We start from the raw sequence: 24,659 nt of genomic DNA on the forward strand, positions 1-24,659 counted from the left end.
GCTGTATACTTTGTAGCTATTGAATATACCATGCTGGAGTTGAGACATTTAGTAGCCATCTTCAAATTGTTCACAGGCAAAAACAATCTCACTGAAGAACATCAACTAGAGAAAAGCTGTAGGGAATTGCACTGTTTAAAGCAGGGGTGGGGAACGTCCAGCCCTGAAACCATTTGGCCCGGCCCTGCCAAGGCAACCACAGGCCGGACTCGAAATTCAGTAAATCTAGGAGCTTTTTTCACAGCTAACTTTTAAGTTGATAATTTTGTATGGCCCTCGAATGATGTTATAAATATCCAAATGGCCCTTGGCAGAAAAAAAGTTTCCCCAGACATGATTTAAAGGTGGAGAAGAGGGGGCCCGACGAGCAAAGGATACTCAGAATGTGAGGCTTTGATTTAGGAAGAACAGGAAATCTAAACTAGCAGAACTGCCTCCTATCTTTAGATCCAGAAGGAAAAGACATTGCCAAGGGTAGGGAATCCATTCAAACCTTTACGCAGGAAAAACAAGCCTGCGCATGGCATTCCTTTTTCCTCTCGGCCGCAGCCTCCCTTCATCTGCTTGTCACTAACACTCTTCGATAGCTTTCTGTTCCTTGTAGCGTAGACAAAGCTATTGTAGTTTGCAAGGTGCAAAATGGTTTGTGAAGCCAGCAACACTGGCATCTTTCTTATGGTGTCCTCTCTGCCCCACCACTGAACTCAGCTCATGCCAGCCTCTGGTTGGCAGGTTCCTCTCAGTATTCTTCCCAGGCTTACCTCCTACTCACCATTCCAATCTCAGTAACAGAAAGTATCTTTAAGGAAGTCCTTCTTGACCAGACCAAATCTTCCAATTACAGGCTCTGAAAACAATATTTTACACTTGCAAGAGTTGCAGCTGCAGGATCTTTTGGTTGATTAAATTATTAATTTCAATCTTTGACACTCCACATTAAACTTCGTGAAAGTAATGGCAGAGCCTGCTTGAGCCCACCATTAAATATCTAACATCTAGCAAAACACTGAGAGTAAAGATAGCAGCTAAATAAATGGTGCAGGCAAACAGAAACTGGCAAAAAATGTATTTGCACAGGGGAAAAACAAAAGTGTTGAGATGCTAGTGAAACTCAAGGAAAGAAAAATTGAGTGAATTTTCTAGAGCATTAAATGCTTGCCCATCTCTACAGCCTCTTTGTCTCTAATATGTGGATGGGACGACACCATAACCAATTATAACAAATAAGTATATCAAATAAGATTATAGTTTGTGCATGTTAAGTTACATGCCAAACAACAAAAAATACTATCGATATCTACTGTTAACTTTTGATGTAAATATAGCAAAGGTCCTTTGGAACACACAGACAGTTGAGGAATATGAAGAGGTTTTAGAAATGGAGTGAACATACGTGTGTGTGTGTGTGTGTGTGGGTGGGTGTGTGTGTGTGTACACACATAGCTTGTAGGAGGCAGGACTGATGTTACTGAAACCAGGAAGGGTGTAATTGAGAATGTGGTAGCCAAACATATGAAAAGCAGCAGAAAGCCTCAAAATATAGGAACAGAGAAAACTATACTTTAAATCGAAGGTTAGATCACCGGTGGCTTAAAGAAAGTAGGTTGAGATGCTAGGCTGCAAGCAGTCTGGCAGGAAATTGATTGTTCAGAATTGAAGTCATGTCCAAGCAATTCAGAACTGAAAAGAAATAAAGACCAGCTGGACAGAACTGTCAAATGTTGACTCCTTCATAAATGGAAAAACGTTATTTGATGGATAGATGTGTAAAATATTAAGCGTTATTTGTCTTTTAAATTGGTCTTCATAAGTTGTACCAACCATGTTTATAATAAATACCTAGATATTAAGTATGTAGTTATCATATGTAAAACATTATCATGGTGGATAAAAAAGAGCAATATATCCAAAAATGTAGAAAATTGTGGGGATTATTTACTCAGTGGTTATTTTATTCTCATAAAAAAGCTTCTATTCCAATTTGTCATTTATAAGCATTTTATAGACAAGAGGCAATGCTTTCTTTGTAAGCAAATAAACAAATAAACATCCTGGCATTGAGACTGGGACCCTCCAGAAGGCCATACACTATTCTAAGGAAGCAATGCTGTGCCAGCTGCTAAAGGGAGAGCTCCCAAACCTTGAGTGGTTGGTGGAATTAACCGAAACCTGGAGAGAGAAAGATCTGTGGCAGGTACAGGTTAAAAATCTGTATGATTAGAGAGCACACTTTACTATAGCATTCAAATATGAAAGCAAAATAAACATATGTGCATATAAAATTATGTATTTTTACATATATAAAAATATAAATGTAGTGGTAGAAAATTTTGTTTTCAAAGTTGGCTACACAGTGAGCTCTTTATTCTGGTAACTCTACAAGGATTATAGAATTAGTTTTAAGAAGAGATTTCTCATTTGCTTAGGAAAAAAATCACTTTGATTAATTTATTTGTTTTTGTTGTTGGGAAGGGCAAGGCATCTTTATATAGTCTAGTCAAGAGGGAATTTATATCCCTCCTCTTTTCAAAGTAGTCTGAGTAACAAAGCAACAGAGTTTGACGGCTCACTCTAGCGGCTGACGTGGAAGGAGGGAGGGCTGTGACCCACCGGGAGTCAGAGAACGGTGAGGTCAAAAAGGCTTTTACACTTGGAAAAGTGGTCCACAGGACTCTGGCTTGGGAAAATCATGGCCACCTCCATGTGGCAAAGATGTTCTCTCTGCAACGGCTTGTGGTCAGGTCACACTGAGGAGAACTGGGCCCCAGAGAAAGACAGAGGCACAGGGACCCAAAAACGATCTAAGGGTAATCAGGGAGACAATAGGAAGGAGGCCCAACCAGGAGGCGAAGCGTGGGGGCTGGGGTCTGAGACGAGGGGTCTAAGGCAAGGGGTCTGGATTCAGAGGCAAGGTTCTAGTTCCAGGAGGCCTAGGGAGGCAAAGCCTCATTGTGAAAACCTGGTTTGCTAACAAGGGACCCGGTAACTGGGAGAGGTCCGCCTGGGCCCCAGTTGTTGGCAAGCACTCAGGGATTCTGAGGTCAGACACCTTCCAGGGTGGATTTGGACATTTGGGTTGGATTGATGGCTCTGTTGGTGAAGGCTAGAGGCCTGAAGCCACACTACGTGGTTTATTCAGGAAGCAGGTGTTAAGAGAGTGGGCCCTGGAGCCGGTCAGCCGGCCGTTAATTCCTGGCTGCAGCACTGACAGTGGTAGGACCGTTGATAAGACACTTAACCTCGCTGTGCCTCAGTTGCTTCATCTGAAGGATGCTTTGAGGATCAAGTGAGATGATATAAACCACCTATTTAGCACAGCAGCACCACCCGGTACCTGCTGGATAAATGCTGAAACATTATAATGACTCACCTGCGAACTCCATGCTTCAGCCCTCCGCTCCTCAAACTCGCCTCTTGGCGTCGGTACGTATACCCTCTGTGGCATCAGCTCCCTTCTCATCTCAGTTCAGGCGTCATTACTGGTGGGGACCATCTTGGAATAGTGAGGTGTCTCTCTTTTGTGCTCAGAGAGCACCTGCACTTTTCTTCTCATGTATTTTAATAGCTGTTTCCTCCTCTGAATCCCCAATTGGACTCAAAGCTCCCTGTGTTTGGACTTCATATCCATCAGCAGTGTCCGCAAGGAGTAGAAGCTCATTAAATGTTGATTAAATGAATAGATGGTGAGAGTCCTCAGACTTAGATCCCTTTGGAGAGCAATAATCTGAAATTTCTCTGTTATAGTTTAACTTGCATCTGGTTATTGGAGAGCCAGAACTAGAAGAGCTGAGGTCTCTCTCAGAAGATGGCAATGACATTCTCTCCTCTGTTCATTCCTGTCTACCTCCTGGTAAAACAGCTTTCATTTTGAGGGTTTCCTGTGCCTCCCCCCTGCCCAGCTGCTGTGGCGTCACCCTCCTCCCCAGCCTAGGTGGTGCGAACAGGCCTGGTGAATGATCAGTGAACAGCAGCAACATGGAAACGTTTAGGAAGGATGGCGTGTGCACTGCTGCGTGTGCACGTGAGCATGCCCATGCAAGGCGCCACTCTTCTGAGTATTCAGAAGCTCTTCTTTCATTTTTTTGTTTGTTTGTTTGTTTTGACTTTTTTGTCTTTGTGGGAAAAACCGAAACTCTAACAGCAGTGCTACCTGCTAGAATCAGGTTGGGTCCTTGAAGACTGCAGGGGCCTAGAGAGTTGGACTCAGAAGTCACAGGGGCTGGGCTAGATCGTGGCCCCTCTTTTCTCCTTCTGGCTCTTCTCACTACGTGGAGGATGTCTTAGTCTTCTATTGTCCTGTGAAAAATTACCACAAATTTAGATACCTAAAGCAATAGACATTATCTCCCAGTGTCAATGGGTCAGTGATACAGGCATAGCTTACATAGATCTTTTGCTCAGAGTCTCAACAGGCTGCAATACAGGTGTTTTTCAGTGGTATTTCTTTCTGGAGTCCAGGTTCTCTTTCAGGCCCAGGTGGTTGTTGACAGAATTCTGTTCCTTGTGGATGTAAGACTGAGATCCTTATTTTCTTGCTGGTTGTCAGCTTGGGGCTGCCCTCAGCTCCTACTCGCTGCTGCCTCAGTTTCTTGCCAGGAGGTTTTCTCCAGAACAGGTCCTCTCTCCACATGGCAGCTTATTTCTTCAAAGCCAGCATGGGAGTCTTTTGCTTGAGTCTGCTAATAGGGAGTCTTACATAACAATACAATCGTGGGAGTGACACCCCGTCACGTTTGCCATATTCTGTTGGCTATTAGTAAGTCACAGGTTCTGCCCACACTCGAGGAGAGGAAATCATACAAGAATGTGACTCACTGAAGGTCATCTTAGGGTGTGTCTACCCCAGGGAACCATCACAAGATATTCTAATACCACTGCTTAACCATTTGTAGAACTTTCTACAATCTCTCCAAACTTACAAGTGGCAGACTTCACTGGGGAAGAGCTAATTTTGAATGAGAAAAGTGAATCAGTAACCCAGAGGAAGTGATAATTGGAGTCAGAAGGATAGCCATCTGCCTCCTCCTAACCTCTCAACCAGGAAAAACTGTAGCCAGGCGTACTTATTGTATGTTTGGAGAGCCAGGGCAAGGTTCTGTAGTGTTTGACTCCCATTAGACATTTGAGGTTAGGGGCCCCTATTTTCAACCCATTATCAAGAGGAGGGTGATTGAGAGTCACTTTGCTAATATTACCACTTGGGTCACCATTGTTGTTCATCTGTTTTATGAGGCAAAATATCCAAGCAGCCTCCTGGGCTCCTATAGCAGTTAGATCCAGTTTCCATCCCTCTGCATTGCTGGTTCTTCTAAGGGTCCAGGAGAGCCCTTAAGAAGATGGGATGTGTGTGTGTATGTGTGGAGGTGGCAAGTGGGGGTTAATGCCTCTAACGAGCCATTGCTGAGGGGCCGTATAGAGAGGGGCTGGGTGGCACAGCTAGTTTTTCAGCAGCCTCCTATCCCCACTTTTTGTCCTCTTTTATCCTTTCTACATTCCTCAAAATACCCTAATATGTCATTGTAAAGTACTGTCCCTGAAAACCAAATCAGTAAAGGCTATTGAAACTTCTAGTCAAGTGTCCAGATACACAAAACTACAGGATGAGAATTGAACATTCAGTGGGAGACATAGCGAAATGGATACTTGTGAAAGCGCCATGCTTATTCACATGGGGACAAAACATTTGGGCATCTGAGAGAACTATCAGTGTGTCGCTTGGTCATTTAAACATGAGAAAGGATGCAATTTCAAGTGAAAGACTGATCCTGAAGCAGCATCAGTGTTTGGCAAATCAGCTCTGTGGCCAGCGTGCGAAAAGGGAGGGCTGTGTTTCTTTGTATGAATCTCAAAGGCACCTGCAACTAGAGAGTTTTTGCCATGCGTTCTCTTGAGTTGGACTAGGTGGTATTACATCGCTCTGACCAATTTTGGTCTGTTCACAGCATGAAGAGGAGCTTGGGGTTTTGGCTGCTGAGGCCCTGGGAAAACACACATTTCATTAAGTGACCCTTAAATGTTCTTCCCTGACAGAGGCCCATACCAAGGGGGACACCTGGCTGATTTTTAAAAAAATTCTTTAAAATTACAGTTTACATTCAATATTATTTTGTGAGAGTTTCAGGTATACAGTACAGTGGTTAGTTTACAAAGTGTTCCCCCTGATATTTCCGGTACCCAACAGGCACCATACATAGTTAATACAATATTACTGATTATATTTCCCATGCAGTACTTTACACCCCCCTGACTATTTTTGTAACTACCAATTCTGTACTTCTCAATCCCTTTACCCTTTTCACCCAGGGTGATTTGATGGGATAGTAAAAAGGGGGTGGGCAGTGGAATAACTTCTGAGATATTGGGAGGCCACTATAGATAACAAATATGATCTCTCCCTTAATCTTGGGTGTTGTTGAGGGCTGGGCTAGTCAAGCAGGTTCAGGTGAGGCTCAGGAAGAGTGGCTTGGTGGGACCACGCCAGACAATTCAACTGAAGCAAAAGGCTTTTTAGCACTGTTGCTCAGACTGCTTTGGCGTGTCCTTAAACGCCTGTAGTTAGGGCTGGAGGCGATTTTCTTGGCCTTTGGGTGACACTCTATAACGTCCTTTCCCACATACAGCAGTCAAGCAGGTCTAAGATCTGGGACAGCCCAGGATCAATTAGCCCTGAAGCCCTCATTGCTGATTGTGGCTGCTTTTCCACTTGGGCAGGGCAGCTCTGTCCTACTCCCGACCCAGGCTGGGAAAATGTGAGGTCTAAAACAATTAAGCACCGTAATGAATGATAAGGTGTTGAACAAAATAAAAATTCACGAGTCCGTGTCAATGATAGATGATAAATAAATGTGGAAAAATGTATGCTTCTTTTTTACATCAGAATGTAAAAAAAAGAGGTATAAGCCTTCTTGAGTTAACTTCTTAAGTTTTTCAATGGCTCTCTGGAATTTCTGTGTCATTTGGCATTTTACAGCATTTACAGCAAATGTATTCATGCTCCTTTCGTCACAGGCTTTCATGAAAGCAAATTTTCATGTTATCCAAGACAGATTTATTGAAACATCCAGAAAGTGATGACTTTGGGACAATTACCTTGCAGTTGCTCCACTGAGATTAAATAAAAATTTGCCATGGTTTCAGACAACTCTTTTGGAACATGTCCAGTTTTAATAATGCAGTTGCTGAGGAACATTTCCTGAAGGAAAAAAGACAAGAACATCAGCAGAATACCACTCTGTAAAAACAAAGTTAAAAGATTGTGTGTAGAAAGGATGTTAAGGGTCAACCTTTAAGATTACAACACAAAAGCAATAAATTCCAAGTTGGAAGTTGAAATGTGGGTCTTAGAGGTTCCCATGGTACCATAGATTTCCGTTTGCGAGAACAATTTTTAATGTTATTCTGCTAACCCCAGAACACATGAAGTCTGCTAGAATTGAACATTTCAGATTCTTAATATTAATACTGTGTTTGCATAATACTTTACCTTTTTCAGAAGCTTTCACATTTATGATCTCATTTGAGAGCCTCAGCGGCTTGTTCAATAGCCTTTTCATTAAATCACGTCACCTCTCCGGCAACTTTTTCATTCCTCTTGTGACTGAAAAGTACACCTTAATTGTTACCATAAATAATTCTATGTTTTATTATTGTGCTGGGTGGAATATTGATTATTGAGTAAAAAGGCTTAAGAATTTGAAGACGGCATACAATACAAATTTAGAACTACTTTCTACAAATTTATATCTGTGCAGTGCAGGTTTTCCAGCACATAAGCGCTGCCCCTTCAGCAACAGCTTTGTACCTGCTCACCCTGAAACCGTGCAAGCTGAATACAAATAAACTCAATAACAGGGTAGGGTGCATGTGCTCACAGTCACACTTTTTTTTTATGCTTTGGTAAACTTGAAGACTGTAATAAAAAAACAAACCATCAAGTACTGTAGTATAATAAATAAGAAAACTATGAAAATGTATAAAATAGAACAAGGTAACATTCAAGACAATTAAATTCTTTCAATCATAGACCATTCTTTGCACACAGCTCATCGAATCATGTACATGTTCAAACTTTTGTATTACTTGACCATCCAATGTACTGGCAGAAGATTAGCTCTGCCAGCTCTAATATTTAGGACTTGCAGAGCCCTTAATTGGGACACTATTGGAGAGGAAAAGCCACTAAAGTATTTTAATAATAACTTTCTAATTTTACTATGGGTTTACATAACTTTTTAAAAGGTAAAAAGAAATGACTAAACTGCATGTCAGTCATATATTATTATTGCCTAAGTACTGATTTTGTAATAAATGGTAACTAAAAACAACCTCAATTTTGCAAAATAATTCTTTATATTTCAAATGACTCTACAACCACAAAATGCATCTTTTAAACTCACGTAATAAAGATGCCACGCTCACAGAATACAGAGGAAGAAAATAGTAAACTATGGAGCAAATTTTCATGTATAGGAAATGAAAAGTGACAGAAATATTATTCCTTGGCATAAGATAAAAAATTATTAAGGACCACCTATATGTTGTAAAAATTTAATGTTGCAAAGTAGGCTTGCCTTATAAACATGGAAATACACATGCCTTGTCCTCAGGACAACTTATTTATGGATTAACCGTTACAGTTATTAAAAAACAAAATTCAATCAAGTAAATTTGAAGATTTAATTGGCTTTATTATGCAATTCGTGATTCAGGCAATATCCCATTTCACTAGCAGAAGGGTGCTCAGAGAAGTTGTACAAAATAGAAAGATATTGTAGGAAGAAGGGTAAGGCAAGGGCTCTATTAACAAAAGAAAAGAAAGAATTCTTTTTAGATCAGGACATCTATTGGGGAAAAGGGAACAACCAAGTTTTTTGTTTTGTTTTTTTAAATCATGCAGATTACTTCTTTCTATGGCATAAAAGCAGGGTCCATGTCACAGATGACCTCATTGGTGTTGACCAGAAAATTCCCAAATAGTTTATTAAGATTATATTTCTGGGAGAGGCTGAAACAGCAAATAAGTAAATTATTAAATCTAAGTTTGGTATCATGTGCTTTAACACAAGTGGAGCCATTTTGGACTTATGGTTTTCTCTTTAATACTTAATTTTATGGTGTCACTTTCCAATGTGTTCTTATATGTACCTTGTTTTCTATCTTCTCTAATGTCGTATCTCCTGATTTATATCTTCATGAAATTTTATTTTATTATAAATGGATTGTGAACCTTAGAAAACTTAAATCAAGATTTCTCCTAATATACATATAGCCTTCTGCATGATGTTACCTCTTTAATTTCCACAGAGATATAACTAAGGGGAAGAAAATGAACCTGTTGTAGCAGGGGTTTTGGTCTGCTTATAAGGCCTGATTTAAAATAAAAGTTTTAATCAATAATTGTATAAAAAGTTGTAAGAAAAATAAATAGTATTGCTTATTTTACCCTGGCTTAATATTGTAAATACTAATAAAATTTGCAATATTATTATTGTTATTTAAAATATTATTACTTATAATATTATTTTATGTTTAATTTTATTACTATAGATAAAATTTATAGTATTTTCAATGTGCTAGGCACTATGTTAAGTATTTTACCTGCATTTTCACCTTAACCTCACAACAGTCCTAAGAACTGGAAATTATTTATTGTCACAATTTTATTGCTAGGAAAACCTAGAATTAGTTAGGAAGATCACATTGCTAGTTAGTGACGGAACTGGGAAACAGACTAAAAGTTGGTCATTTACGTCTAGAACTTTTATCCACAGTTTTATTAAAAGATAAGTTGTCATTTTGTTCGTGTGTGTGTGTGTGTGTGTGTGTGTATGGTTTGTATTTTCTATATCCTTATCATGTTTATAATAAACTATATATTCACACTAGTTCTACTGTTTCTGTCAGGTTATATACTTAAAGAAAAAGACTATGCTAAAGAGAAATTCAACATACTTATCTTATTTAAGATAAATCTTATCCTAGCTCTACAAATTCAGCCAAGGTTCTTTGAAACCTTCTCTAACAATAATTTACCACAATAATTACAATGAATGATTGCTTCTTAGAATCATGGCTGTAAAATTTTTTACTCATATTAAAGTGTTCAATTTTGTATTCTCTAGCAGTTAACCTTTATTTTCTTTCAAGTTGAACTTGAAATGATTCTTGAATCACTTAGTCAGTAACTCTGACTACAATTATAATATTTTAACTGGCTGTGTAAGAGCCCTCAGCTACCCGTTTCCATCTATGCTGCTTAAATATTTGTATAATAAAGGAGCATCCTACATACAGCGCTGATTCTGGAATGAAAATGGTGGTAACTTTGTTGATCTTTGGTTTTGTGTTGCTCATAGTGGTTGACTCCTTGACATATATTTCTCCTTCCTCATTATTAATTTAGGCTATCTTTGTAACCCCATCTACCTTGCTAGGGATTTAGAAATAGAACTGGGACCTAATTTTGGCCTACAAAGTATGAGTGGAAACCTGCTGGGATGAGATTGTCGTTGAGATTTCTTTTTCCTAAAATAGACACAGAGATGCTGAAATCCCCTTTGTGGAACTGCTATAGATGTCTCGCCAACCTTAAGTAGTCAGAGGGCCACATCAGTTTGCCTAGTAGGAGGCTTGAGAGCATGAAGGAATTCAGGTCTTTGAATCAGGTCTTTCAACCAATCCTGAAAACTCCCTACATTTAGACTGTTAGGTGAGACTGAACCCTTTATTATTATTTGTATTTTCTTGTATTTCTTTCTTTTATTGTACATAGGCATTGAAAGCATACATTTCTGTGGTGTCAGCACCACATCTGTACTTACATCTTGAATGGCCATAAATTAGATCTTTCAGTCTGTTGCAAAGACAAGATCAACTTTTATCTAGAACTGTGACAATACTACATCAGTCCAAGACTATATCTTAATATATTATGACTTTTTGTTACACAGCCTGGACTCAGGTTTCTGTAGTAGTAGTTAGTGGTGGTGGTTTTTAACTCACATCACAAATATTTATTTAACAGCAATCTTATTCAAGGCCCTGTAAGAAAAATTACAATAAATATGACCCAGCACCAGCCTTCAGAGTCACACTTTAGGGAAAGAGGCAAATACTTACTTAGAAGTAAGTATAAGCTACTGTGAGATTCACAATAAGGTGATTAATCTAGTCTACAAGATTAAGGGAAGATTTCCAAGAGGAGTGCCTTCTAAACTTATATCAAATGAAAAAACAAACACTATGTAGAACATAACCAAGTAAAATGATGTGGCATTTCAGATTGCATATCCAAACATTCAGAAATAAAAGACAGCAAACCATATTGATAAATATACACAAAAGTCAGTGTGACAAAAGCATACAGCTAGGTGTCAGAGGCTGGGGACAGGATGGCAAAAGGAAAGATGAGGCTGGAGAAGTTGGTAGGAGGAGAGGAAATATTACAAAAGAAACTTGGTATAAAGCCTTAGTATGAAATTTGTGTTGTTACCTGTATAAAGGAAGAAGTCACTGGAGAGTTTTAGGTTTATTAAACGAGTGAAGTGAATATATTTGTTTTTTGGTGGGGGAGGGTGGATCTTTCTCTTTTCTGTGGATGGATTGTGAGGAGACAACTTTAGAACAGAGATGTCAGTTAAATATTAAGAGTTATTAAGGAAATAAATGATGTGGCCTGAACAGAGATTGTGTCATGGAAGAAGAGAAGTGGATGAATTTGGGCAACTAGGATTGAAAGAATATTCATTATGCAGCTGAACTGGAATTCATTAGAAAGAGCTGCCCTGAGAATTATCCGCATATAAATAAACCTATGGAAGTAGATAAAATATCTCAGCAATGGAAAATAAAATAAAAATTTAAATAGAAAATAACAAAGGACAGGTCTTTGGAAAATATCAGCATTTAGGAAAGGCAGAAGGGAATAAAGACAGCTCAAATAAACAAACCAAAAAACTAAGAGAAAAGTAATAAGTTCAGAGAAAACAATATTTCATGAAGGTGGGAGGAGGCAAGAATTTCAAATGCCATACTAGTTAATGTGGAGTGTGTGGCGGGGAGAACCTGGGAAGTGTTCAGTGGCTTTAGCAAAAATGAGGTGATTGGTGACCTTGGGAATAGCAGTTTCAGTGGAGGAGTGTGGGAAAAATACAAATTAACATGGGGTTTAGGAATGAATTAGAGGTAAATAAGGGGAGACAAAACTCAAGTTACTAATGTGAAGGGAGAAAGAGAAGGCATTAAGTAAAGAGGACAACTAGTGTCGGCCAAGAGCTCTGCACTGATGTATGAGTCGAGTCGCCGAGAATTCTGACCATGTACCCAAGAGCTGTCAGTGTGAACTGGGACTTATGCTTGCATATACTGTTTACCAGACACAGATTGGTACCTATTTTGCATTTAGAAGGATACTTAAACCACAACAGCCTGCTGACTCAGCAGACTGATTCATACTTGATGGGGAGTTCCTCTCCAGCGTGCATGCAAAGCGCAGCCTTAGGCCGCAGGCGTTCTTCAGCCAGCATCCGAATGACGCCCTTAAAGCACCGAGCCTATCCATCTTGGGTCGCCTATCATTTTGTGAAAATCAATTCAGACCTTTAGTTTTCTTTGCTTGTAATGTTTTCCCCCTAATGCTGGTCCTGTATTGGTGTAAGATGAGGTTATATTACTTTCAATTTGAAATAATTCAGTTTAAATGTATTTTCTTTGGATGTTCTTTAGATATATCATTAGACAAATGCATGCATATTTTTTTTAAACCAAATCAGATTGCTTTTGCAACTGAATTGTATGTACTAAGTAAGTTTTCATCTTAGCACAATTTTATGCCTTTTTATTGTTATTACTATTGTTATTATAATAACGGGAATTATTTTTGAATACAGAAAATAAATAATTATTATCAAATGATAATAGTGCAAGTAGAATGTCATTTCAGATAAAAGCACTTAATCAATTACAAGATACATATTTCATAAACATATATATTAGAAAATAAATTAAAAATTTGTTGAAACCATAATGGAATAAAAAACACATAGTTGAGTTGTTGTTTAACTGATTTTAATAGTAAGAAATGCTAGAAATATAATTTATACATACACTTACTGAGTTCTATTTTACAGGAAAAATTCATGAAAGATTATATAGCTCAAAGGGAATAAATCGTTATTCCAGTAAACAAAAATTATAATCTCATTAGATGCTCATACTCTACACATTTAGAAAGAAAATTTCTAATCATAATAAAAAGAACAAACTATAAAATAAATAAAATTGCTTTTTTTCTGCTCTGTTATTATTAAGGACACTTTAACTCACCCTTCTCTTCAGGCTTAGCAGAAAGAAAATGCCCTAGAATTCACCAATAAATCATCCGGGCCGTAGTGAAGCCTAACAACTCAGAGGGAGATTAAAGGTTCCACTCACTGAAACACAGCAAGCCTGTCACCTATCAAAGGCAGCACCTTTGGAGTCCTTGTAATAAAGGTCTGAGGAGTAATCTAATGTGCCATTAACATCAAAGTGTCTGCCAGCCTACAATATTGCTTTTGCTTTAAACATGCTGAGTAGCAACCACCTGTGTTGCTTCCAGACTCTTAGTCGCTCGTGGAATAAGCACTGAAACTTTATCATAGTTCTTTGAAAACATTCTGGCATATAAGTGGCTTATAGAAAAAATGGTTTCTTGCAAAATATCACCTTCTTTTCTAAAACCTATCTTATTCACATTGAACAGCAAGGGCATTGGTTGTGCAAAATTCCTACAGTTATGTTATTGGCGGAAGTGGGGTGCTCTCTTCCCCACTGAGTGCTGGGGGTGGTGTCCTTACAATAACTCAAGGAGAAGAAATTCCTGACACTCGCAGGGGAGGATGAGTGACTTTTATTTGTGTGGAATAACATCCCTGGGTTTCCAAAGTCTCATTTCCCTTAATCCAGTCCTGGAAGAAGTGCAGCTGGGAATTCAGTAGAGCTGACAGCAAAGCCAGCGTTGAGTTTCCTTTCCATGGTGGAGTCAGGCTCAGTGCAGCATCAGGCTGGTTGCCGCCCATTAGCCCATCTTGTGGGGCCCATACACTCGGAGCCCTGTGGCGAATGCAGGGGCCTGCGAGCCCCACAAGCCAGGAGTCAACCAAGAGGAACTGAGAGCACAGGAGAGCAAGAGAGGGAGCTCCTCCGTTTAGGGGTTAAATATTCCAGATCTTCCAGGGCTTGCAGTGGCCACGCCTACTCTGGCAATGACCCGTGCCCAGGTGTGACTGGTAGACAAGTACCTTCCCTGTTTCGCCCAGGCTTTCCTGGGCATGAGTCTGTTCTTCCCATCCAGTCCCTTCCCCCAGAGACCTACAGGGAATAAACCTGGGGAGTCTTAAACTACAACTTCTTGGCAAAGCTGCACAAATGGCATGCCTGTCACATGTGGCCTTCCCTTTGCTCCTTTCCAGTTATTCACAACTAAGTTATTTGCAGTGGTATCAGTTACACCACATATGATACAAAGGAGTAAATCTAGATTTAAAAAAGTAGGACAGAATAACCGGATTTCTGTCACTACCTGCATTGCTGAGTCCTTACTCCATTGCTGAGGATCGCAACTGTTTTGGGTTTTGCTTTTTTTTCTTACAGTTTGCTAGATCTTTTCCATTTAACATGTAGATAACATCATGTATTTATTTCTGTGTAGGAGCAGAGAGTGTTTCTCCACATAACATCAAATAGCATCCCACAGGGGCCAGTCATAGATGTTCTACATTAGTGAATACCTCATTGCCATTCAAAAATTCTCACCTCTCACCTGTGAACCTCATTATTTCCTATTATCCAGCCTATCCAACTATTTCTTTTGCTTTCCTCTTTGCATAATTAAATACGTACATACTTACATTCACTGACTCAATACCAGATAGGCAGGGACCACCCTTTATTCTGTATATCAGATAGGTAGGCACTCTTCTAAACTTTGTACCTATTTTACTTCATCCACACAACAGCTTTCTAAGGTGAGTGTAATTTTTCCCATGTTTATATATTTAAAAAAACGTAACAACCCTGAAGAATAAAGAGAAAAAAGTCCAAGAACATAATTACAGGGTGGGGCAAAATTAGGTTTACAGTTGTGAGTACACAAAACACAAATTCTTGTACCGTATCGTTGTTTATTAATTATTGTATTGTTTTCCATACAACAACTGTAAACCTACTTTGCCCCATGCTATACATGGTCAGTAGCCCAGTCAGGGTTGAACTAAGATGCACTGGACTCAGATCCTTTGCACTCCAATACTCTGCTTTACTGCTTTCCCTTCCAAATCTGACCACACTTGAAACACTTGGTGATATGTCTTATGTTAATTTATTTGAGAAGAAACTTCTTGGGCCATTTTGTGAGCTCTTTGTGAGGCAACAACAAAACCCAGTGCCTATTGTGCTTATATTGATTTGTTAAATAAATGTGGGATTTTAAAATTACTTCCACAAATAATCAGAGAAGTAGGACTACCTTGCTGAACTGGCAAGCTTTAGCAGGTCACTTAAATGCTTTGAGCTTTGATTTGAATTTAAACACTTTCAACATCTAATATTTGCCTTTGTTAGAAGGTTGTTTTGGGATTGCATAAATACAATTATTGTCAACTATACGTTTCTATAGAAATGCAAAAGAGTGCTATTATAAATCTTACCAAAGTGGAAATTAGAATTTTGCAGTCTCTATGAGCTGGGTAAATCTAATAGTACTTTGAATAAGCAATATATAAATACCCTTTAAATTACTTATCACATGTTCACAAGAAGCTAAATACATAGATTCTGAGGTTTTCAATTCTACTTAGTGACATAAAAGCATTATTTATTAGCATTTAGATTATGATGATTCTTGTATATATTTAGTTTCCAGAATTAGATTATTCTTTGCTTAATTAAACATTTTGTTTCACAGTAACTCAATTTCCTTCTAAATGTTACTTAGGTATTTAGATAGGCAGAAGATTAGAAAGGCCAAACATAGCCCATCAATTGGGTACACATATATAATAAAGCAAGAGTTTTGCACACACCCCAAGTGTATGAGAATTCACAAGGAAGAAATCAAAATATGTTTAAAGGGTGTTGCCTAAGGATGTCATCTCTTTTAGTGTAAAAAATTACTTGGTGACAGAAACATTCTCTTTTTAACGATGTGGCACATACCATCTGGGCCACTTCTTAGCAAATAATTTGCTAAAGGGGATGTTTTAGAAAGTTTCTATTAGTGGAGAAATCTGATTTATGCTTTTTATAGATTTCTAACACATTATATCTGATTAACAGAGCCATCAATGAGACTAAAACTCCTGGCATTCATTTTTAGTAGGTTTTTATTTCTATTTGACCAGACTCTTCTACCACCTCAACTGTAGTAGACGTCCATTACTGCCCATGATTGTTGACCCTGAGAAAATGCAGTAAGGGAAGCGATGACCTGTTCATAATGTAATGGAAATTACTTTTCCCATTTGGAACATAACTTAGGAAGAAAGTAAAAAAAAAATTTTAAAAGAATAAAAAAAATAAGAGGGGAGAGGGAGTGTTTGAAGTATATAGTCATCTGTTAAAGGTCAGATTTCCAGAGACATCTTTGCTACAAATCTGGGAAAAGAAATTATTCAAAATCCTTTGCTTCCTCTTGCAGAGGCTCATGTGATGTTCCTTCTGTGTGGCTCAGGATTTTTTCCTTAGGAGTGTTCCCACATAAGCACATGAAAGTGCCATTTATCATATTTTCAGTTCCTTTTCCTGATCAGAATAACAACATGTTGGCATCATCAGCTTCTCCTTTGTGACAAATTCTGATTTTCTACTACATAATTAGATAACTTACACAGGACACATTTTGTTTCCTTCTGAAGATAACTAGTTGAACTGAAATTCATTTACACCTGCATTGTAATTTAAGGGCTAATAACATCTTTGAGTCAAAGGATGAATGAAATTGAAAAGGTCAAAACCTATTTGACTTTCTTTAAATGTCTGGTATGTTGTTTACTTGAATTTATTCTATTTGAAATGCCAAGACATTTGCCCTTTTCATGCAGATTGTAGGGCTGTTCATTAATATTTTTTCTGACACCCATTCATTACAAAACCTTAAACATAGCCCAGTTCAGCTATGTGTTTATAAAAGTCAACAAAGAAGCCATTCCTACCTTCAAATAGCACACAGTCTAGTGAATGGAAACAACCACTTAAAAACATGTAATAACCACCATTTTTAGGGCCTCTTCATTCAACACACATTTATAAAGTACTTTTATTCTCTAGACCAGAGAATGTTCTAGGACCTTGGCATATATCAGTACATATAACCTCTAAAATTCCCTGCCCAGCACCCAAAGTCATATCTACATAATGCAATATACAGATGATATATTATAAAATTGTACACTTGAAATCTATATAATTATATTAATCAATATAACTCAATAAATTTAATAAAATTTAAAATATCCCTCCCTTCATGGGGAACTTTCATACTAAGGAAAAATTATAATGCCTTAGATTCTAATCATTAAGATTAAATCTTCTCTTTCCATGGGAAGTTGCCAGGGCATAGGTGACTGGAGATGGAGGTCCAGGAAACATGCTCTCTGCTCTGCAATAACAATATTTTGTGATGCTCATATTGAAAAGGCTTCTACACAATCATATTATGCTTTTCAATCCTGTTTTTTTTGCTGCAAATTATATAGAAGTTAACATTTTGCTTATATAAGTAAAATATAAGCAAATTATTTTTCATCACTTTCATCATGAAACTTTTCCTGACTTTCTGACAGACGGCTATTCATTTTATGCTTAAAAACAATTAAGCCTTTTAAAAAAATCTCTTGTATGATGCCCATTTTGTTTCCAATTCTGTGCTCCCTATGCCATTACTATATGTCAAGCTACTTACAGGTTAAAAACTATACAGCAGTTTTGGGGTTCCATTATCTCTGGGACCTAACACAAATATTTACTGTGTTAAGTTGAAATATAATCAACCTAATTTAAACATTAGACAAAAGCACATACACATGCACACACAATATTCTTCATTCTTTCTCTTTAATTTCCAACTTGAATCTCAGTGTAATTTTGAATGGCATGTGTTTGTATCTACACAAATATCTTAATATTCCTCATAGCCTCCCAATATATTAGATACAAAACTATAGTTCCTGATTTCTATAACTGAACTATTTTCCCCAGAAGAAAGAAAAAATGTCAGAATAAACTGTGCTTATCGCACTGATAGAAATGTTTTTTTAAGCGTTATTTCTACAATGTATGTTTTAAAAATGTGCATTTCTAAAGTCATCTGTATCATTATATTTTATGAACACATATACCAATATTATCGTGTGAGAGAATACAACTGTAATATATTAAATTATTATTTATAACTGTATTATTCATTTGCTTTCCAATATATTTTAAACTTCTATGGTTTTTAATATTCAGGTTGCTCATTAATATACGGATAATACCAGTTATAGTATATGAAGCAAAATTGGAAAAAACATCAAGCTAATTATTTTTTTCTTTTCAATACAGATACTTTTCATAATCCCACTGACATAAGAAGCCGCAGGTTTATGTTTTCTGAACAATGGTTTTGATAATCCCTGATAACATTCACTAGCTCGTGGATATTATTTCCCTGAGGAGTTCGGTTGACAGGCTCTGTCTGTTTAGTTTGACTTTGCTGATCTTAATAAGAATTAATTCTCCTAGCTGTGGTGAATATATAAGAATTGTAATGACATACATCTAATTGTTGCTTGCTGACTAAATGGTTTGTATTGTTTTAAACAGGAGTCTTACTTACATGAAAAGAAAATATGAAGCTTTATTGGCATAAGAAATCTGTTTTAAAAATGTAAACCCTTATTCCTTCTGTTTCAGAGGAAAAAATTGGGGACTAATAGAGTGTCCACTCTGTGAGAGTGCAGACAAACCCTGTGAATGTCAGATTACACTTGTTTTTTCCTTCTTTCCCAGCAGTGATTTTAATGCCTTCCCCTGGTTAATTAACAGCTCTAGAAACTCTCTTTCAGTGTTCAAAGCTCTTAATTTAAGCCAAAGATATTTATTTCATTGGTTTAAAAAATTATTTTCATAAAATCATTTATTGTGTGCATTTTATTTATTTATTTATAAACTTTAGTTTTGTTCAAAATATTGCAGATGTCTCTTTTTCTCCCCAAAGACCCTTTCCACCCCCCTCCCCAGTCCCTTTCCCCACCATTGTCTGTGTCCTTGGGTTGTGCATATAAATTCTTTGGTTACTCTCTCCCCCTCCACCCACCCGCCCTCCTCCATCCCTCTGACATTCATCAGCTTCATCTATGCTTCCATGTCACTGAATCTATTCTGTTCATCAGTTTATTAAGTTCTTTAGATTCCACATATAAGCGAGATCATGTGATGTTTGTCTCTGCCTGGCTTATTTCACTTAGCATAATATCCTCCAGGTCCTTCTCGTACCTTTCCTGTCCCAAAGGGTACGAGATTTGGTATAAAATAGTTGTAAAAAGGCATCTTAAATTAAAATTATCTATACAATTATCTAAATGCAGTGTACTTTAGGCTGTTGATCTTTTTGATTTTTTAAAAATATGTCTTTATTGATTTCAGAGAGAGGAAGGGAGAGGGACAGAGAGAGAGAGAAACATCCATGATGAGAGAGTCATTGATCAGCTGCCTCCTGCACGCCCCCGACTGGGGATGGAGCCCGCAACCCGGGCCTGTGCTCTGACCGGGAATCGAACCCCGATCGCCTGGATCTTAGGTCCACGCTGAATCGCTGAGCCACGCTAGGCCAGGCCATTGATCTTTTTTGATTTTCCTGTTTCCATTCACACGAGCTTCCCTGAGGAAAACCTAATTGATTCCCTTTGGTTTCACCCTCCTTTTCTATTAGATTTCTTCTTTTTTGTCTGCAAGACAGTCGGTAGATAGAAGGATGGAGGTGGATGTGTCGTTTTCAGAGAAAACTGGAGCCATGTGGCTCAGAGCACTGCCCATGCGGTATTTATCCTTTGTACCCCTAACATCCAACTCAGCCCTTGAAGCCTAGTGCAGTTCAATAAATATTTGTTGAAGTGAACAAGCCCTGCAAGGAGGTCGTAGGCAAGATCTCCTGAAACAGCATGTTATTGTACTTGAAGAGAGAGGCATGCGAGGAATATTAGAGTCACGAGTCAGAAACTTGGAACCTGAAGTTCTAGTCTAATGTAAAGATGGGAAGTGATTCTGGCTCATGTTTTTGATGTGCTACTGCATCATTTAATTCCACTACAAAACAGTAAAACCAAAGTTTTTATTGTATTTCCCCTTTCCCCTACCATACACACAAAATGATGTTTTCAAATCAGGAGAGAGGATCCTTTGGATCAGACACCTTTGTTTTGGCACTGAATCCTATCTCAGATAAATATACTGAGCTATTAAAATTGTGAGCATTACATTCAAATGCAGACTAATGAAATATGATAATTGTGTAATGTTAAGTAAATGCAATCAGGATAATATAATATGCTCATAACTATAGCAAAGACCTAAATTTGAGAACCTATTCCATATGCATGTTAAAATACTAGAATCTGATGCATGATAGTAGAACTACCATACTAGATCTGTAAAAAATTCATTTACATGAGAGGCTAAGTCAGTTGAAATGTCAGCTACTCTATCCTGAAGAAACTGTGCCTGAGTCCAAGATTCTGTACAGGAGTATTTTTGAGGTCATCTGGTGAGACCTTGGGAACACAAGCTAACATTTGGAAGAGTGTGGGGGCAGTGGTGATGACCAGGACATTACATCTCCATCCAGAGTTACTATTGGTGCAAGGGAATTGTTCCTGGGAGAGGTGCATGTAGAGGACATCCCGGCAGCATCTCAGCTTTATTAGGGCCTGAAGCAGGCTTCAAAGCCATGCCAGGGGAAAGAACAGTAGCATGGCAGTCTCAGAAGGTATCAGAATTACAAGCCAGTACTTGTAAGGAAGAAAATGATAGATGCCAAATGGAAGCAAGACTATTTCATAAATACACTTGAGACATTTCCTGGAGAAAAGAAAACAAGATGGGGAGTAATTTGAGGAGACATGAGGTCCTAAAATGGGCAAGCAAGGGTAATCCAGAGAAAGGCATTTGGATGTGTTATTCTGACATTAGCATGATAAGAGGAAACATAAGTTATATATGTTTTTATTATTTTTACTTTCTATTGAATTTATTGGGGTGACATTGGTCAATAAAATTATATTTTTCAGGTATACAATTAATTCTCTAATACATCATCTGTATATTGTATTGTGTGTTCACCACCCCAAGTCAAGTCTCCTTCCATCACCATTTATCCCCCCTTTACCGTCTTCTACCTCCCCCAACCCTCCTTTCCCTCTGGTAATCACTGAGCAAAAAACAAACAACAAACAAACAAACAAACAAAACTCATAGACCCAGACAAGTTATATGTGTTTTTAAAATGCATGGTAAAAATTGGGAATTATTTACCCTAAAACAATAACAAGGTTTATGTCATGGTGCTGAATTTATTTATATTTTTTTCTGTTTAAGTTTTCTGTACTAAAGTTAGATTGTCTTTCTCATTAAAAAAAAAAAAAAAATGCATACACCTGCTCGTGATATAGTTTTAAAAGAAACCAATGAGGGTAGTCAAAACAACCCTGGTCGAGATAATTTATGCCCTGAGCAATTCTATTTATTTGTCTCTTCATCCCATCCATTATTCTCAATTTTCCAGGATGACATTCATAACAATTTTTAAAAATATGTTTTTACTGATTTTAGCAAGAGAGGAAGAGAGAGGGAGAGAGAGAGAAACATTGATGAGAGAGAAACAACAATGAGCTGCCTCTTGCATGCCCCCTATTGAGGATCATGTCTTCGGTGGGGTTCATGCTCTGACCAGGAATTGAACCCGCGACCTCTTGCTGCATAGAATGATGATGCTCAACCAACTGAGCCACACTGGCCAGGGCAAGGATGATTTTTGAGTTCATGATAGTTTTGAAATTCAAAGTATAAACATTTGGAACAGATTTGAGATATATAGTATAAACTCATTCTTTGGATTGATGGTAGAAAAATTATTGCTGTCAGGCAGTCAAGCTTTTAACCAAAACCTAAATATACCCATGCCCCCCATAATGACTTTTCTCTCAACAGATCACATATACCACAGTGATCCCATAAGGTTATACTGAAGCTAAAAATTCCTACTGCCTAGTGACATCATATCTGTCATGATGTTGTAAAATAATGCATTACTCACTACTTTACATGTTTGTGGTGAGGGTGGTGTAAACAAACCTGCTGTACTGAGAGTCATATAAAAGTATCTTATAGCACATACAATTATGTACATTACATAGTTCTTGATAATGAATATAAACAATGTTGTTATAAGTTTATGAATTTAGTGCACTATACTTATCACTATTCTAGAGTGTACTCTTTCTATTTATTAAAAGAGTTTGCTGTAAAACAGTTACAGCGTTACGATGGCAGCAGCCTCATACATCTTGTGCTTTCCACGTCTCTTGATTGCACCGTTTTCTCTTGCACTTGATTTAAGCTTGTGTTGTTTTATGAATTTAGTGTAGCTTAAGTGCGCAGTGATTTTAAAATCTACAGTGTGTCCACTAATGTCCTAGGCCTTTGCGTTTACTCATCAGTCACTTACTGACTCACCCAGAGCAACTTTCTGTCCTGTCAGCTCCATTCATGGTAAGTGCACTATAGACATGTACCATTTTTAATCTTTTACACCATATTTTCACTGCACTTTTTATTTTTTTGCTTAACTTATTGGGGTGACATTGGTTCACAAAACCATACATGTTTCAAGTGTACAACTCAATAAAACATCATCTACACACTGCACCATGCGCCCTACTTTACCTTTTCTATGTTGAATATGTTTAGATACACAAATACTATTGTGTTACAATTGCCTATAGTATTCAGTATGATAACTAGCTGTACAAGTTTGTACCCTAGGAATAATAGGTTATCTTATCTAGTTTTGTGTAAATGCACTCTATGATGTTCACAGAAGACAAAATTGCCTAACGACTAAGTTCTCAGAATGTATCCTCATTTTGCACATGACTGTATGAGTATGCCTTGGGCTCCAGTAAGAACATAATTATCTTTTTTACACCACTTCTTTGAACTTTTGCTCCCTTGCATATTAGTTGTAACCCTGTTTGGGTCCATAGAAGTGGACATCGTTTTCAATATTGAGTTTTCTCACTCCCATTTTAATTTTTATATGTAAAGTCTAAAATAATCTGACTTGTTTTAAAACACTGAAGTTAAGCAACTGTTATAATACAAAGGAAGCAATGCCTATCTGGTGAAGACAGCAGTGCAGGAGATTTACTATGAGTGCTTGAACCTTGTTATCAAGTGATCTAGAACATTTTCAGACATTTATATTGTGTGTACGCCAGAGAGCTGGGACTGTGTGTGTGCATGAGGAGAAAGGTGGGGATTTAAGGAAGTAAGTATTCAAGAGGTTACATTTTATACCTAAAACAATTTACCACCAATAACATGTTTATTTTCAGAAATTGAAAGGCCCCATCTGCCATTCCTGCCAATGGAAAGAAAACTCAGTTTAGCAAAAGAAAAAGATAAAAGTCCAACATGGTCTCTAAGAAAGAGCTATGAATTTTTGAATACTTAATTAGAATTCCAACGCACTAAAGCCAGCTGTGTGTAAATGATTGTTTCAGTCTCAGTCTTAGTTTCCTCTTATTCCCGCCTCTTTTGGAGAACTAAATCAGCTTTCTTTCCCTCTCATCCCATTTTGTGACTTGTATGATAATTTAATAAGAATTTTTTCAGTAGCAACTCTGTTCTAGGTGGAGTTCTAAACTCTGGAGATAAAGTGGAAAACAACAAACTCGGCTCTTGTGATGCCTTGCATTCTAGTGAATATAGGAAAAAAAATAATAATTGCATCAGTCATGACAAGTGTTGGAAAGAAAATAAAGCAGGGTAAGGGGAGAGAATGCTTATTTTAGGTAATATATTATATCAAGATCTCTCTGACATGATAACTTTTGTTCTGAGATGTGGAAGAAGTGACATCCAAACCTCTAAGTAAGGGTATTCTGGGCACAGAGTGAAGGTGCCTGGAGGTAGGCGATCCTGAAACAGAAGGAGGCCTTTAGGGGTGTAGTGAAAAGAGCAAGTGCAAGTGATAGATCAGGTGAGAAGTGATTGTGGCATGGACTGATTGGAGAAATGAATGTGATACCTAGTGCCTGAATTCTGGAATAGCATGTAGATAAAGATTCTAGCTGAAGACTCAGTACTGGGCCACTCCATGATTTGGAATTTGGACAAAGAGGAAGAACTGGAAAAGGAGACTGAGAAGTGTTCACTGAGAGAGGAAGAGAAAGGAACCGATGACATTTTTGGTATTGAATAAAGAAAACAAAGAAGAAGCGGTTAAATGTATTTCATTTCAATTAAAAGTAGCAGAGCCTGGCCGGCATGGCTCAGCAGTTGAGCACTGGCCTATGATCCAGATGATCACGGTTCAATTCCTGGTCAGGGCACATGCTCAGATTGTAGGCTTGATCCCCAGCAGG

General features: G+C 37.8%; 1 protein-coding gene across 10 annotated transcripts in view; it reads left to right on the forward strand.

The window, feature by feature from the left end:
• Nucleotides 1-24,659, forward strand: part of MGAT4C (MGAT4 family member C) — a 668,022-nt gene that overhangs the window by 449,561 nt on the left and 193,802 nt on the right. The gene's annotated exons all lie outside the window — the stretch shown is intronic.

The sequence above is a fragment of the Miniopterus natalensis genome, chromosome 2, assembly GCF_054644295.1.
Source record: "Miniopterus natalensis isolate mMinNat1 chromosome 2, mMinNat1.hap1, whole genome shotgun sequence".
NCBI lineage: Eukaryota > Metazoa > Chordata > Mammalia > Chiroptera > Miniopteridae > Miniopterus > Miniopterus natalensis.